The sequence below is a fragment of the Schistocerca cancellata genome, chromosome 8, assembly GCF_023864275.1.
Source record: "Schistocerca cancellata isolate TAMUIC-IGC-003103 chromosome 8, iqSchCanc2.1, whole genome shotgun sequence".
NCBI lineage: Eukaryota > Metazoa > Arthropoda > Insecta > Orthoptera > Acrididae > Schistocerca > Schistocerca cancellata.
In genome coordinates, this window is record NC_064633.1 from 534,850,529 (window position 1) to 534,863,620 (window position 13,092).

The 13,092-nt window shown below is 44.6% G+C and overlaps 1 pseudogene; it reads right to left on the reverse strand.

The window, feature by feature from the left end:
- Positions 1 to 10,383: 10,383 nt before the first annotated feature.
- LOC126096028 (5S ribosomal RNA) lies at positions 10,384 to 10,500 on the reverse strand (annotated as a pseudogene).
- Between the last annotated feature and the right edge of the window lie 2,592 nt (positions 10,501 to 13,092).

Here is a 13,092-nt window from a genome sequence, read left to right on the forward strand (position 1 = left end):
CATAGGAAGTAGCGCCTGCGATGGTGTACTCAACGACGAACCTGGGTGCACGAATGGCGAAACGTAATTTTTTCGGATGAATCTAGGTTATGATTACAGCATCGTGACGGTCGCATCCGTGTTTGGCGACATCGCGGTGAACGCACATTGGAAGCGTGTATTCGTCATCGCCATTCTGGCTTGTCACCCTGCGTGATGGTATGGGGTGCCATTGGTTACGCGTCTCTGTCACCTCTTCCCCGCACTGACGGCAACTTTGAACAGTGGACGTGACATTTCAGACGTGTTACGACCCGTGGCTCTACCCTTCATTCGATCCCTGCGAAACCCTACATTTCAGCAGGATAATGCACGACCGTATTTTGCAGGTCCTGTATGGGCCTTTCTGGATACAGAAAATGTTCGACTGCTGCCCTGGCCAGCACAGTCTCCAGATCTCTCACCAATTGAAAACGTCTGGTCAATGGTGGCCGAGGAACTGGCTCGTCACAGTACGCAAGTCACTACTCTTGATGAGCTGTGGTATCGTGTCGAAACTGCATGGGCAGCTGTACCTGTACACGCCATCCAAGCTCAGTTTCACTCAATGCCCAGGCGTATCAAGGCCGTTATTTCGGCCAGAGGTGGTTGTTATGGGTACTGATTTCTCAGGATATATGCACCCAAATTGTGTGAAAACGTAATCACATGTCAGTTCTAGTATAATATATTTGTCCAATGAATACCCGTTTATCATCTGCATTTCTTCTTGGTGTAGCAGTTTTAACGGCCAGTAGTGTATTTATGTAAACCGTAAGAACTGTATTACAGAAACTTGCTTAGCATTGGCTTATCAAATATCAGTATCTTTCTCACAGAAGCATGATGTTGGACTGCTGTTAGCATTTTCGAACTTATCCCTGATTCCTTTTGTTGATTTCATGCGATGTTATTACAACTATTCTCCGCAATGCTATGCAGTCCCTACCCGTCAGTATATGACGTCGACATCTACATTTTCATCTCCAATTAGATACGGTCTCGCGAGCGTGGTGGAGGGTAACAAGTAAAAACACTAGGCACACCCCCTTTCCTCTTCCAGTCATAAATAGACTGAGGGAAAACGACTGCCCATAAGTCTCCGTATCAGGCCCAACTCTCGTACTGTAAGTAGGCTGTTTATGCTTTCTTATTGGAAACGTTTCATAGCGCTCTGTATGAAAATCACTGGCTGTGCTGTGTGCAGTCTGTGGCTAGTTTGCATTGTTGTCTGCCATTGCAGTGTTGGGCAGCTGGATGTGAACAGCGCGCAGCGTTGCGCAGTTGGAGGTGAGCCGCCAGCAGTGGTGGATGTGGGGAGAGAAATGGCGGAGTTTTGAAATTTGTAAAAATGGGTGTCATGAACTGCTGTATATAATATGACTTTTGATGACTATTAAGTTTGAATCTGTTATTTAGCTGGCAGTAGTGGCGCTCGCTGTATTGCTGTAGCTTGAGTAACGAAGATTTTTGTGAGGTAAGTGATTTGTGAAAGGTAGCGTTGCGCTAAAAATATTGTGTGTCAGTTTAAGCACAGTCCTGTATAATTGTTCTAAGGTGACGTTTCAGTACCTTCGTGATCCGTACATGAAATGCATGTTGGTGGCAGTAGAATCTTTACGCGGTGAGCTTCAAATGGCGGCTCTCTACATTTCCTGAGTAATGTTCCTCGAAAAGAAAGTCACCTCTCCTCCAGGGATTCCTATTTGAGTTCCTGAAACATCTGCGTAGCACTTGCGCGTTGTTCGAACCTATCGGTAAAAAAATCTAGCAACCCGCCTCCGAATTGCTTGGATGTCTTCCTTTAATCCGACCTGGCATGGTCTCTTTTACAGATGAACCACACTTACCTAAAATTATCCCAGTTAACTGAAGTCGGCTATTCTCCTTCCCTAACACAGTTCTCACATGCTCGTTTCATTTCATCCCACTTTTTAATGTTACTCCCAGACATTTAAACGACGTGTGTGTGTGAAGCAGGAAGCTACTTATGCTGTAACCGAACATTGCAGATTTTTGTTTTTCCTACTCATCAGCATTAACTTAATTTTTCAACATTTAGAACTAGCCTCCACTCATCATACCAACTACAAATTTTGTCTAAGTTATCTTGTATCCTCCCACAGTCACTTGGCTTCGACACCTTACCGTCCACCACAGCGTCAGTCCACCCCAACAGCAGAGTGGTCAGCGAGTGTGACTGCCATGCAGCGGGCCCTGGTTCGATTCCCGACCTCGACGGAGATTTTCTTGGCTTGAGGACTGGGCCTTGTGTCGTCCTAACATAATTTAATCACCATCATCATCGTCATCATCGTCGAGACGCAAGTCGTCCAATGTGGCGTCAAGTGACAAGAGTTCGAACACGACGGCTGAACTTCCCCGGATGGGATCTCCCGGCCATCAGTGCCGTTCAATCATTTCATTTTTACCACAACATCATCAGTAAACAACCGCAGACTGCTGTGCACCCAGTCCGACAGATCATTTACATGTATAGCAAATAATAGCATTCCTGTCACTCTTCCCGGGGGGCACTCCTGTCTCTGATGGACACGCTCCGTCGAGGTAAACACACTGAGTTCTATTACTTAAAGAGCCACTCTCATATCTGTGTATATCTGGCTACCTGTTCCATACGCTCTTACCTTCGTCAATAGTCTGCAGTGGGCAGCGTGTGAAATGCTTCTATGAAATCTACAAATGTGGAATCTGCCTGTTGCCCTTCTTGGTTGGGCTGAGGTTTTCCATTCGCTTTTCCAGTTCAGTGTAGACTTGGACAGCTTTAGAAGGAAACTTCCTGGCAGATTAAAACAGTGTGCCGGGCCACGACTCGAACTCGGTCCGACACACAGTTTTTATCTGCCAAGAAGTTTCATATCAGCGCACACTCCGCTGCAGAGTGAAAATCTCATTCTGGAAGCTTTAGAAGGGTTTAGATGTCACTGACGGATCTGTTACTCCAGTAACGTGGAATGAGTAGTCCACGTTCGAAGGCACTGGGTATCTTTAGCGCCCCATTGTACTGTTATTGCTTCTCTACTGACAACACAATACTCTCCGCCTCGTGTTACTCGTGTACAAGGTAACGGGTAATAATAATATAAATATTTATTTTGTTCTGCTTCCTTTATTTTAACTTAGCCTCAGGCAGTGGCGTGAGCAGTTACGTAAGCTACTCCACGGTACTTGTGGCCGGCTCCCGAGAGGGGCCAACTTTCTGCCCCAAACCCGCCAATGGGAGGGCCGGTTGCCGTCACGTGAAAAACACGAGTGTCGGCGACTTAGCGGCCGCAATAATGCGTCGCTCTCTTTCCTGCCAGCTTCCTTATCTTCTGCACGTGTCGACTAATCCTTCCTATTCAGAAAATGGTTCAACTGGCTCTGAGCACTATGGGACTTAACATCTGAGGTCATGAGTCCCCTAGAACTTAGCAGTAATTAAACCTAACTAACCTAAGGACATCACACACATCCATGCCCGAGGCAGGATTCGAACCTGCGACCGTAGCGGTTGCGCGGTTCCAGACTGAAGCGCTTAGAACCGCTCGGTCTCACCGGCCGGCCTTCCTATTCAGGGTGAAGTGTTCGTTCGGTAGCATGTGCGGTTCACTCCGTGGCCGTATCTAGTTTTGGTGAATCTTGTAACTCTTAGTGGTAGTTCTTGGGAAAGGAACCCATTTTTGGGTAATTTCCAAGAATGATTGCCCTTCGAAGTTGCAATGCTCCAAACGATACATATCGAAGTTGCGATAGTAAATCGATTATGGAAGTCTCGTGGCACGTGTTACGAGTATGTTTGAAGGTGTCACTACAGAACGACAAAAGAATAGCGTTAGAGAAGCACTTGAAAATTGAAAGGAGACGACTTACCTTAGTCGTCGTCTTGTCACAGTCCGCGTGATGTATAAGCTGCAGGGGCAAGTCTTTTTCCCATCCCAGGGTAAACTCTGCCAATATCGCGCAGGAATATCGGCAAAGTGTCGCATGCGTCGTCGTTCCCTTGCAAACGCATAGGTAATGGAACAAATACAGTTTGTCCCTCTGTCCTGGGCGTCCCTTTCTTTTTATGGTTGACTTGACAGACTTCCACAGGCGTTATATGTTCTGGTTACGGACACTGGCGTCATCTGAAGAGACAAACTCGACAGAGTGGTTCACAAATTCGTGCTCGAAAGCTTCAGCTTTGAGACTCTGGTATGACTGAAACCCGTCGGTGATGACTTTTGTTCCTGGCAGTATGAAATGCTTTATAAGACCCACTAGAGTGACCTTGTCTCGCGACAATACCCTGACAACGAAACAATTGTGTGACTCCCTTTATATCCCACCAAATAACCAAATATGATCTACTCCATTTTTAGAAGGTCAACCTCTCTACCGTCTAGCAATGTGAGACTCGTCTAATTCCACTATTTTATTCGGTCCACCAATTCGCACACTGCCATTTGTTACTATGACGTAGCACACTTCTCGGCAAAACCCGAAGTAATCACAGACGATATTCGCCGACAGCTCAGTTTCTGATGCTGTGGCTTGAGAGTATAATCACGAATCCAGCACGACACAAGAATGACGCTCGTCTGAATCGATAATTTAGAGGACTCGAACCACGTATTTTTCCTGATGCTGGTTCGCTTTCCACAAAGTCAGCAATGAAATTCCAACGGAATCTCAGTGTCCGCACTCCTCTTACGCAGTTTTACAGACTTCGCAGCACCACAGTCAATACAGTCTCACCTGTCGTCATCCGGAAGAAGTCCATATTTCGGAGAAAAAGTCAAACATTTCTCTACACTGCATATGCATGGAATTAGAGTTTTCCATGTGAGGCAATCCGCAGAAGAAACTTGAGAAGCAGCACACATTACACTCGCTATGAAGAGAAACTGTCACAAACAATTATGACGGGTATCATAACGCGCGCCACGAGACTTCCATAATCGATTTACTATCGCAACTTGCATATGTATCGTTTGGAGCGCTCCTACTTCGATAGGCAGTCATTCTTGGAAATTACCCATTTTTGTCTGAAGCCTATCATTTCTCATTTTATGTGTATGAAAATCACCCAGGATACCCACCTGTGCTGCTGCTACCATTCCGAACATGTAAACACAGATCTGCCAGTCTCTCGCGGTATACAGTGGTCAGCCCGACATCACAAGCAGGTGCCCGGATAGCTCTGAACCGACAGTGTAGACGCAGATGCGGGCTCCCGGCGGCCAGGCGGCGAGTCGCGCTGCGGCGGCGCGCGTTGCGTTGCCAGGCAACGGCGGCCAGAGCTGCCGGCGCGATCGATGCGGTCCTGAGCGGAGCCGCCGCCCAGCCGCCCCCGCCGCCCCCGCCATTGTTCGCGGCTCCTAATGAGCAGGTAAACACCTGCCGAGGGGGACTACAAATAAAGTGGTGGCGCCTTTCCAAACGGTCTGCCGCACAAACACACAGCCAGCCAGCGAGCCGTCATCTGGCGGCACTTCACGGTGCGCGGCGTCGCCGTCGCGTCGCTACAAACGCCTCCTCGCGCCGGTGAGTGCGCTCGTGCCGACTCAAAAGCCCCTCCTGCTTAATTACGCTCTTAAAACGCGCTCCGCCTTTTGTACTACTGTAGTTATGATCGACCGCCACACACACACACAAAAAACAAACAAACACGGTCGAGCACGTGGCTGCAGCGTACAGTACGACGTTTTGGTGTAGGAGATCGGCCAAAATTCATAGAAAATTACTGTTATTGATTTGATATAAGGTGTTAATTTTTGGGTTGTTTTGAAAATACGCCATATGCAAATACTATTTACTTCTTTTTTTCACCCAGACGTATTTCGACACCTGTGTGTCATCTTGTGCAAGTCTAATTTTATTCCCTTTATAATCACTTATGTACTGTAAGCGTAAAAAGTATGTGTCCTTTTCGTCTTGTTTGTTCGGACTGGGGTGTGGGTGTGAAATCTTATGGGACTTAACTGCTAAGGTCATCAGTCCCTAAGCTGACACACTACTTAACCTAAATTATCTTAACAAGTGAACCACCCCATCGCACCCCCCTCAGATTTAGTTATAAGTTGGCACAGTGGATTGGCCTTGAAAAACTGAATACAAATCAATCGAGAAAACAGGAAGAAGTTGTGTGGAACAATGAAAAAAAATAAGCAAAATATACAAACTGAGTTGTCCATGCGCAAGATAGGCAGTATCAAGGATAATGTGAGCTAAGGAGCGCCGTGGTCCCGTGGTTAGCGTGAGGAGCTGCGGAACGAGAGGGCCTTGGTTCAAGTCTTCCCTCGAGTGAAAAGTTTACTTTCTTTATTTCCGCAAAATTATGATCTGTCCGTTCCTTCATTGACGTCTCTGTTCACTGTAATAAGTTTAGTCTCTGTGTTTTGCGACCGCACCGCAAAACGGTGCGATTGTTATTGAAGTCGCGAGCTATATTTGATGGATTCATATTGCCCACGGAATACATCTCACGTATTTAATGCACTCTCGTCCAAAGTAGCGAACGGTCAACTGCCAGCCAGGAAGCCTCCTTAGCAGGAATACTCTCTCTTCTGTGCGCTGTAGTCGACTGACGTCGTGTGTTTCGATGTTTGTTTAGGTATAGCTTTCCCATACTACGGCGTAGTTACCTTGCATCGGAAGGACGGACGGACAGATAATAATTGTCTGAAAATAAAAAATTAAACTTTTCACTCGAGGGAAGACTTGAACCAAGGCCCTCTCGTTCCGCAGCTGCTCACGCTAACCACGGGACCACGGCGCTCCTGAGCTCACGCTCTCCTTGATGTTGCCTATCTTGAGGATGGACTACTCAGTTTGTATATTTTGCTTATTTTTTTCATAGTTCACACAACTTCTTCCTGTTTTCTCGATTGATCTGTGTTCAGTTTTTCAAGGCCTATCCACTGTGCCAACTTATAACTAAATCTGAGAGGGTGCGATGGGAGGTTCCCTTGTAAGGAGAAACGCACACACCCATGCCCGAGGGAGGACTGTAACCTCCGCCGTGACCAGCCGCACAGTCTATGACTAGAGCGCCTTAGACCGCTCGGCTAATCCCGCGCTTTGTTCGGACTGCTGAGTACTTTGCTGGTGAAATGCGTTATTATAGATGGCTCACTGCGCCCTTTTTTGACGCTTTTGACAGCATGTCACCAGCAAAGTCGTCATGAAGAAAATTCTTTGTGCATTTTTCAAGTACTTTTTCGCGGGTAGTGGTTACGAATGTAACTGTACATACATTTTCCGTCCTATGGCGTATCTCTGGAGGATATGTTTTTCTACTGCTACTGAGTACATTGTTTCCACACATATTTACATGATTTCGCTCACAATTTTACTTCAGACATGTTTTCCACAAAACGTGACCAAACGTGATTTGAGTTGCTACGTTGTTATCGCTGCTGAGTTGTTCATCGTTTTCCTTACCTTTAATGTGGTGTTAATTTTGGATGTTAAATGAGAACTCTTGTGGTGTGTCTGCTGATATATGCAACAGGGCGGAAAACATAAGTGCTTTAACATACATAACCACTACCTACGAAATAGTACTTCAGAAATGCATAAAGATTTTCTTCATGACTACTTTTCAGATGATATACTGTCAAAAACGACAATAAAGGGCACAAATCTCATCTATAACAATTCAGTTTCGCTAGCAATATAGTTTTCAGGTGAGCAATCAAAAAAAGGAAACAAAATCCCCATATGCTATAATTTTTAGGCCTACAATAGATAAACAATGTAGGCTTTATATAAAATTTGACCAACAGAAGATGACAGCTGTTGGAAGAAGTCTGGACGAATAAAAAGAAATAAATAGCGTTTGCACAAGGCGGATTTACTAAACAACTCAAATTTTACGTCGCAAACACAGAAAAAACATTGAGATCAGTATTTGTTTTGGTGTAAATGATGAAACAGAGATTTCTGACCAGACTGATACAAAGAAAGATAAGATTGTCTATGACTTATCATTCGAGATGTTCAGAAAATTTCTAGTACTATCGGAGATACAACAAAATACAGGTTTTTAAATGTAAAAGAGGGCTATTGAAGTTCACAAACAAATTAATGTGAAAAGCACAGGATAAATTAAAGAAAAGGTGGTTAAGAAAGTTTCAACTTGCAGTCGATTGAACCTGACATATTGCATTAAATTTGTGGACCGTGTTTTTCTGTATGACGATTCTGGGTACTTCATAAAGATTTCATATTGTGTGTAGATCAACAAGGCCAAAAAACGACAACCGACCGCATCGTTGGCCGAGATTTGCTTAATGTGTGCGAGCCGAAAATCTGAGTCAACGAAGCGGTTCGCACTAGCAGCGGTAGCATCAAAGTGTTGGCGGTAGGTTGGGGTTGGGACCACCCCTCTCCTAGGGTGGAAGCTGGGTCGAACGTTGGTTTGTTCAGTAGCGATTTGCTGTGACTGTTGAACGAGTGTGTATTTATTGTGTTTCGAAATATTGAAGTAGTGACTGGAATATGAAGACGACATTACAACTGATAGAGTTTTATCGTGAACGGGAATGTTTATCGGACCCTACGAACTGCCGTTTTAAAGAACAAATTGAAATGATTAGGCACATGGAGGGAAATAAGCGAGCAGTTGGAAAATAATATGCAGTATATGAAAAAGAAAATTAAATATTTATTAACATCTTTTCGCTGCAGGTACAGGTCACTAAAAGGAAATGTCGTCTTTGGAAATTTGATGTCTGTAGGTTTCAATCGAAAAAAATATGACATAGCCCATACTCCAATACTAATTTAAGGTCAGTCACTAGTCTTGTCCCACCACACCGCTACCTACGTTTAAACAGAGAGGCCGCCGTTCAGCGCTGTTTCCTCTTCTTTTGTCTGACGATCAGCTTCTTGCAGTAAAATCTGCACATGCGGATACTGCCACAAGTCTCTTCTTCCTTCATAATAATGGCCGGTGAAACTGTAATTAAAAGGCTTCTTCATAACAATAACAAAATGGGAACAATCTCAACACGTGTTCAGAAACAATTGCGATTCTACATGGCCGAATCCCTTGGCCCCGACCCCTTTGTTTGGTAAATGTGGGATGCCGGACACCAGTGGGTTAGCAACCGACATTCTGTCCAATCCAGCCGCTGTCGTTCGTGGCCTTCACTGACCTAGTGACTATAGATATCTTTATAGGCAGCTTCATATGTTTTGCGTTATTGTAAACCAACTTTTGAAACTCAGACATAGAAAAAGGAAGGAAGGAAGGAAAGAAGACAGGGTTTAACGACCCGTCGACATCGGTGTAATTACAGACGGAGCGCAACCTCGGATTGTTTCAAGGGCGGGGAAGGAAATAGGCCGCGCCGTCTCAAAGAAACCATCCAATTTCTTGATGGCCGAACGTTGATTTGAACCGTCGTCCCCGAATGCGTGTCTAGCGCGCTAACTATTGTGCCACCTCGCTCAGTCAAACTTATTATTTCTTTACTTTTTTTATGAGTCGTCAGTCTTCTGACTGGTTGTCAGCGGCCCGCCACGAATTCCTCTCTAGTGCCAACCTCTTCATCTCAGAGTAGCACTTGCAACCTACGTCTTCAATTATTTGCTGGATGTATTCCAATCTCTGCCTCGCTCTGCAGTTTTTACTCTCCACACCTCCCTATAGTACCATGGATTTTATTACCGGATGTCTGAACAGATGTCCTATCATTCTGTCTGTACCTTCTTCTTGTCAGTGTTTTCCGTATATTCTTTTCCTCTCCGATTCTGTCCAGAATCGCGTCATTAACGTTATCAGTCCACCTCATTTTCAACATTCATCTGCAGGAACACGACTGAAATATTTCGATTCTCTTCTGTTTCGGTTTTCCCACAGTCCATGTTTCACTACCATACAGTGCTGTGCTCCAAACCTACGACAAGACATTAAGGCCTACGTTTGATACTAGTAGAATTCTTTTGCCCAGGAATTGCCTTTTTGCCAGTGCTGGTCTGCTTTTGCTGTTCTCCTTCCTCCGTCAGCCACGAGTTATTTCGCTGCCTAGGTAGCAGAAATACTTAACTTCATCTACTTCGTGATCAGTAATCCTAATAAATACTCTCAATACATGTTCTGTACTCTGTAGATTGTTCATTCCATCCAGCGGACCCTGCAATTCTTTTCCACTTATATATCGGGTTTAAAAGCACTCCGTCTTCAGGCCACAAGTGGCCCATCGGGACCATCCGACCGCCGTTTCATCCTCAGTTGAGGACGCGGATAGGAGGGGCATGTGGTCAGCACACCGCTCTCCCGGTCGTTATGATGGTTTTCTATGACCGGAGCCGCTACTATTCGGTCGAGTAGCTCCTCAATTGGCATCACGAGGCTGAGTGCACCCCGAAAAATGGCAACAGCTCATGGCGGCTGGATGGTCACCCATCCAAGTGCCGGCCACGCCCGACAGCGCTTAACTTCGGTGATCTCACGGGAACCGGTGTATCCACTGCGGCAAGGCCGTTGCCCATATCGGGTTTAACCTGGAATCTAAATCTCTCGTTTGTACTACGACCATTTCTTCGTAATTTTCTTAAAATATTAGTCTGAAAAATGACATCTCAGTTGTCACAGATCTCTGTGTATTTTCCACAATGATTTTAATCTCCTGGTCAGTGTAGTTTTAGAATCATTAAAACCATCTGCAGCAGCCCCTTCGGTCATTTCGCCTTCCAAAACACTTGAAACTGTTTGTGTCTTTGCAGTCTTGTACCACTCCACCTCCTCCTCCTCCTCCTCCTCCTCCTCCTCCTCCTCCTTCAACTTCAGCATCGTGTCCTGAAACAAAACTACTTGCGTATACCATACCACAGGACTTTGGTTGGGTTCGGTTGTTTAGGGGAGGAGACCTGACAGCGATGTCATCGGTCTCATCGGATTAGGGAAGGACGGAGAAGGACGTCGGCCGTGCCCTTTCAAAGGAACCATCCCGGCATTTGCCTGGAGCGATTTAGGGAAATCACGGAAAACCTAAATCAGGATGGCCAGACGCTTAATTGAATCGTCGTCCTCCCGAATGCGACACAGGACTTCCTTATGACCCATGCTAGACGACCAGCATTGCATATTAAAGTATGTCGGAAACAGAAACAGGCTTGAATGAGCGGAATGTCCTTATCTTTAAACGTATAAAACGTTGCTTAAAATTACACTCTCCACTAGCTTCGATGCTCAAAATCAAATAAAATTTACTTGTGACACAAACTCAACGACTACAACACTCGACTTATAACAAACGGCGGAGTAATGTCTACGCTTTAGTTCGAGTGCTACATGCATCCGCAGTTTTGCAGCGAATCCGACGAACACCAAGTGGCACAAACTGCTCGTCTGGCAATATTAACAGCCGTTTCATTATTTCCCGTTTTTCAGTGGTGGGTGGTACCTAATGCCTGTATTAACTGTGCTACCAACGGTGCAAGCTTATATATTAGTTGCAAATTACCGTAACACAACAGAAAGACCAGAAAAGATTCATCCCACAGCTTCACCAGGTCTATAAGACCACCTCCCTCCGCAGGAATGTACCGTCGTCGTATGATCGTATGGGAAAGCAAAAAGACTTTCACAAAACTTAAATTTGGTGTGCCGAATGGCAGCTCTTTATAAATGTGGATAAATGCAAAAGTGCCTTAAATAGGGCTCTTTGGAAGAACTACCAATGATTCAGTCGCCGTAATATATACGAACAGTCCGCTTCGGTAGCTGAGTGGTCAGTGTTCCTGATTTCCATCGGAGGACCCGGGTTCAGTTCTTAGCATTTCTTGGGAGATTTCCTCGTCGAGAGAGCTGGAACTGGTTCTCTCAGTCTCTTGAGGCAAAATGAGGAGCTGCTTCAGTGGGAAGTAGCGGCTCCAAGGTCAAGGAACCCGATAACGGCCGGGAGAGCAGTGCGCTGATTCTGACTCCTCCACACCGCATTCGAATAACGCCGTTGGCACAGGCTGACATGGCGGCCGGTAGGCGCCCTGTGCCTCACGGAGGCAGTACTTTTATAAGTATAGAGATCAGTGGTACCGCTTTCATTAGTTTTCATAAGCATGTTGGGAAATCCATAACTGAAAGACTAATGTGGAATATGGGGTTCAAGACGAGAATATTTTTATCCATCCTGATGGGATATTTAAAGGGTCGAAAACAAAGTCTGTGTATTAAAGGGCGTAGATATACTAATGGATGACCTTAATAGAGAAATCATGAAAACAAGCATGAAAATCGATAGCAATAAGCTTAAACACACAATCAAAACATTGGAAAGGAAATATACAAATCGGCATTCATATAATAGAACCTGTCGATGAGTTTTTGTATTTACGCCAGTTGAAAAATACTACAGCTGGATTTATAGCAAAAGAAGTAAACAGAAAAGAAATTAGTAATGTTAAAGACATAAAGCAATAAGCACAAATGTCACATTTATAGAAAGCCAACATCAACGCACGCAGTTATTCATGCCACACCAAATCACCCACAAAACCACAAAGTAGTAGATCTCCAACAAGTAGTACATACACTACAGTCACAATTAGGAACACCAATAGAAAAATCATAAAAATACCAACAGCTTGTACATATTACTTAGAATATAAAGATTGCAAATCAGTCTATCTGGGGATGATGGGCAGAAATTTCTAAACTAAGTACGAAGAAGGCATAAGAATCTGGAAACATAAAAGTAGCCATCCTGCCTTTGTTGATCATCTAATAACTCATGGAGATGAACAATCTAACATGAAAGAGTTTATGAAAATTATTGGAATGAAAAACTGCATCAGAAAACTCCTAACACAACAGGAAAATATTAACACACAAATACCCCTTGCAAGGAACAACAAAGTAATAAATGACCATCTCAATGTAAGTTATATCGCACTGACCATGTTATAACTAAAAAAGTAACAGAAATGGAGAACAAAACCAGACTACATAAAAACTTTATCTTCCACCGTAGATATTTTAATAAACGTAAAAGAAACTACTTCCACTCTAAAGTATTCTTTTTCCTACAGCAGGCCACACTACGCGCTATTAAACGTGCACAAATGTGACAAAGAATGCAA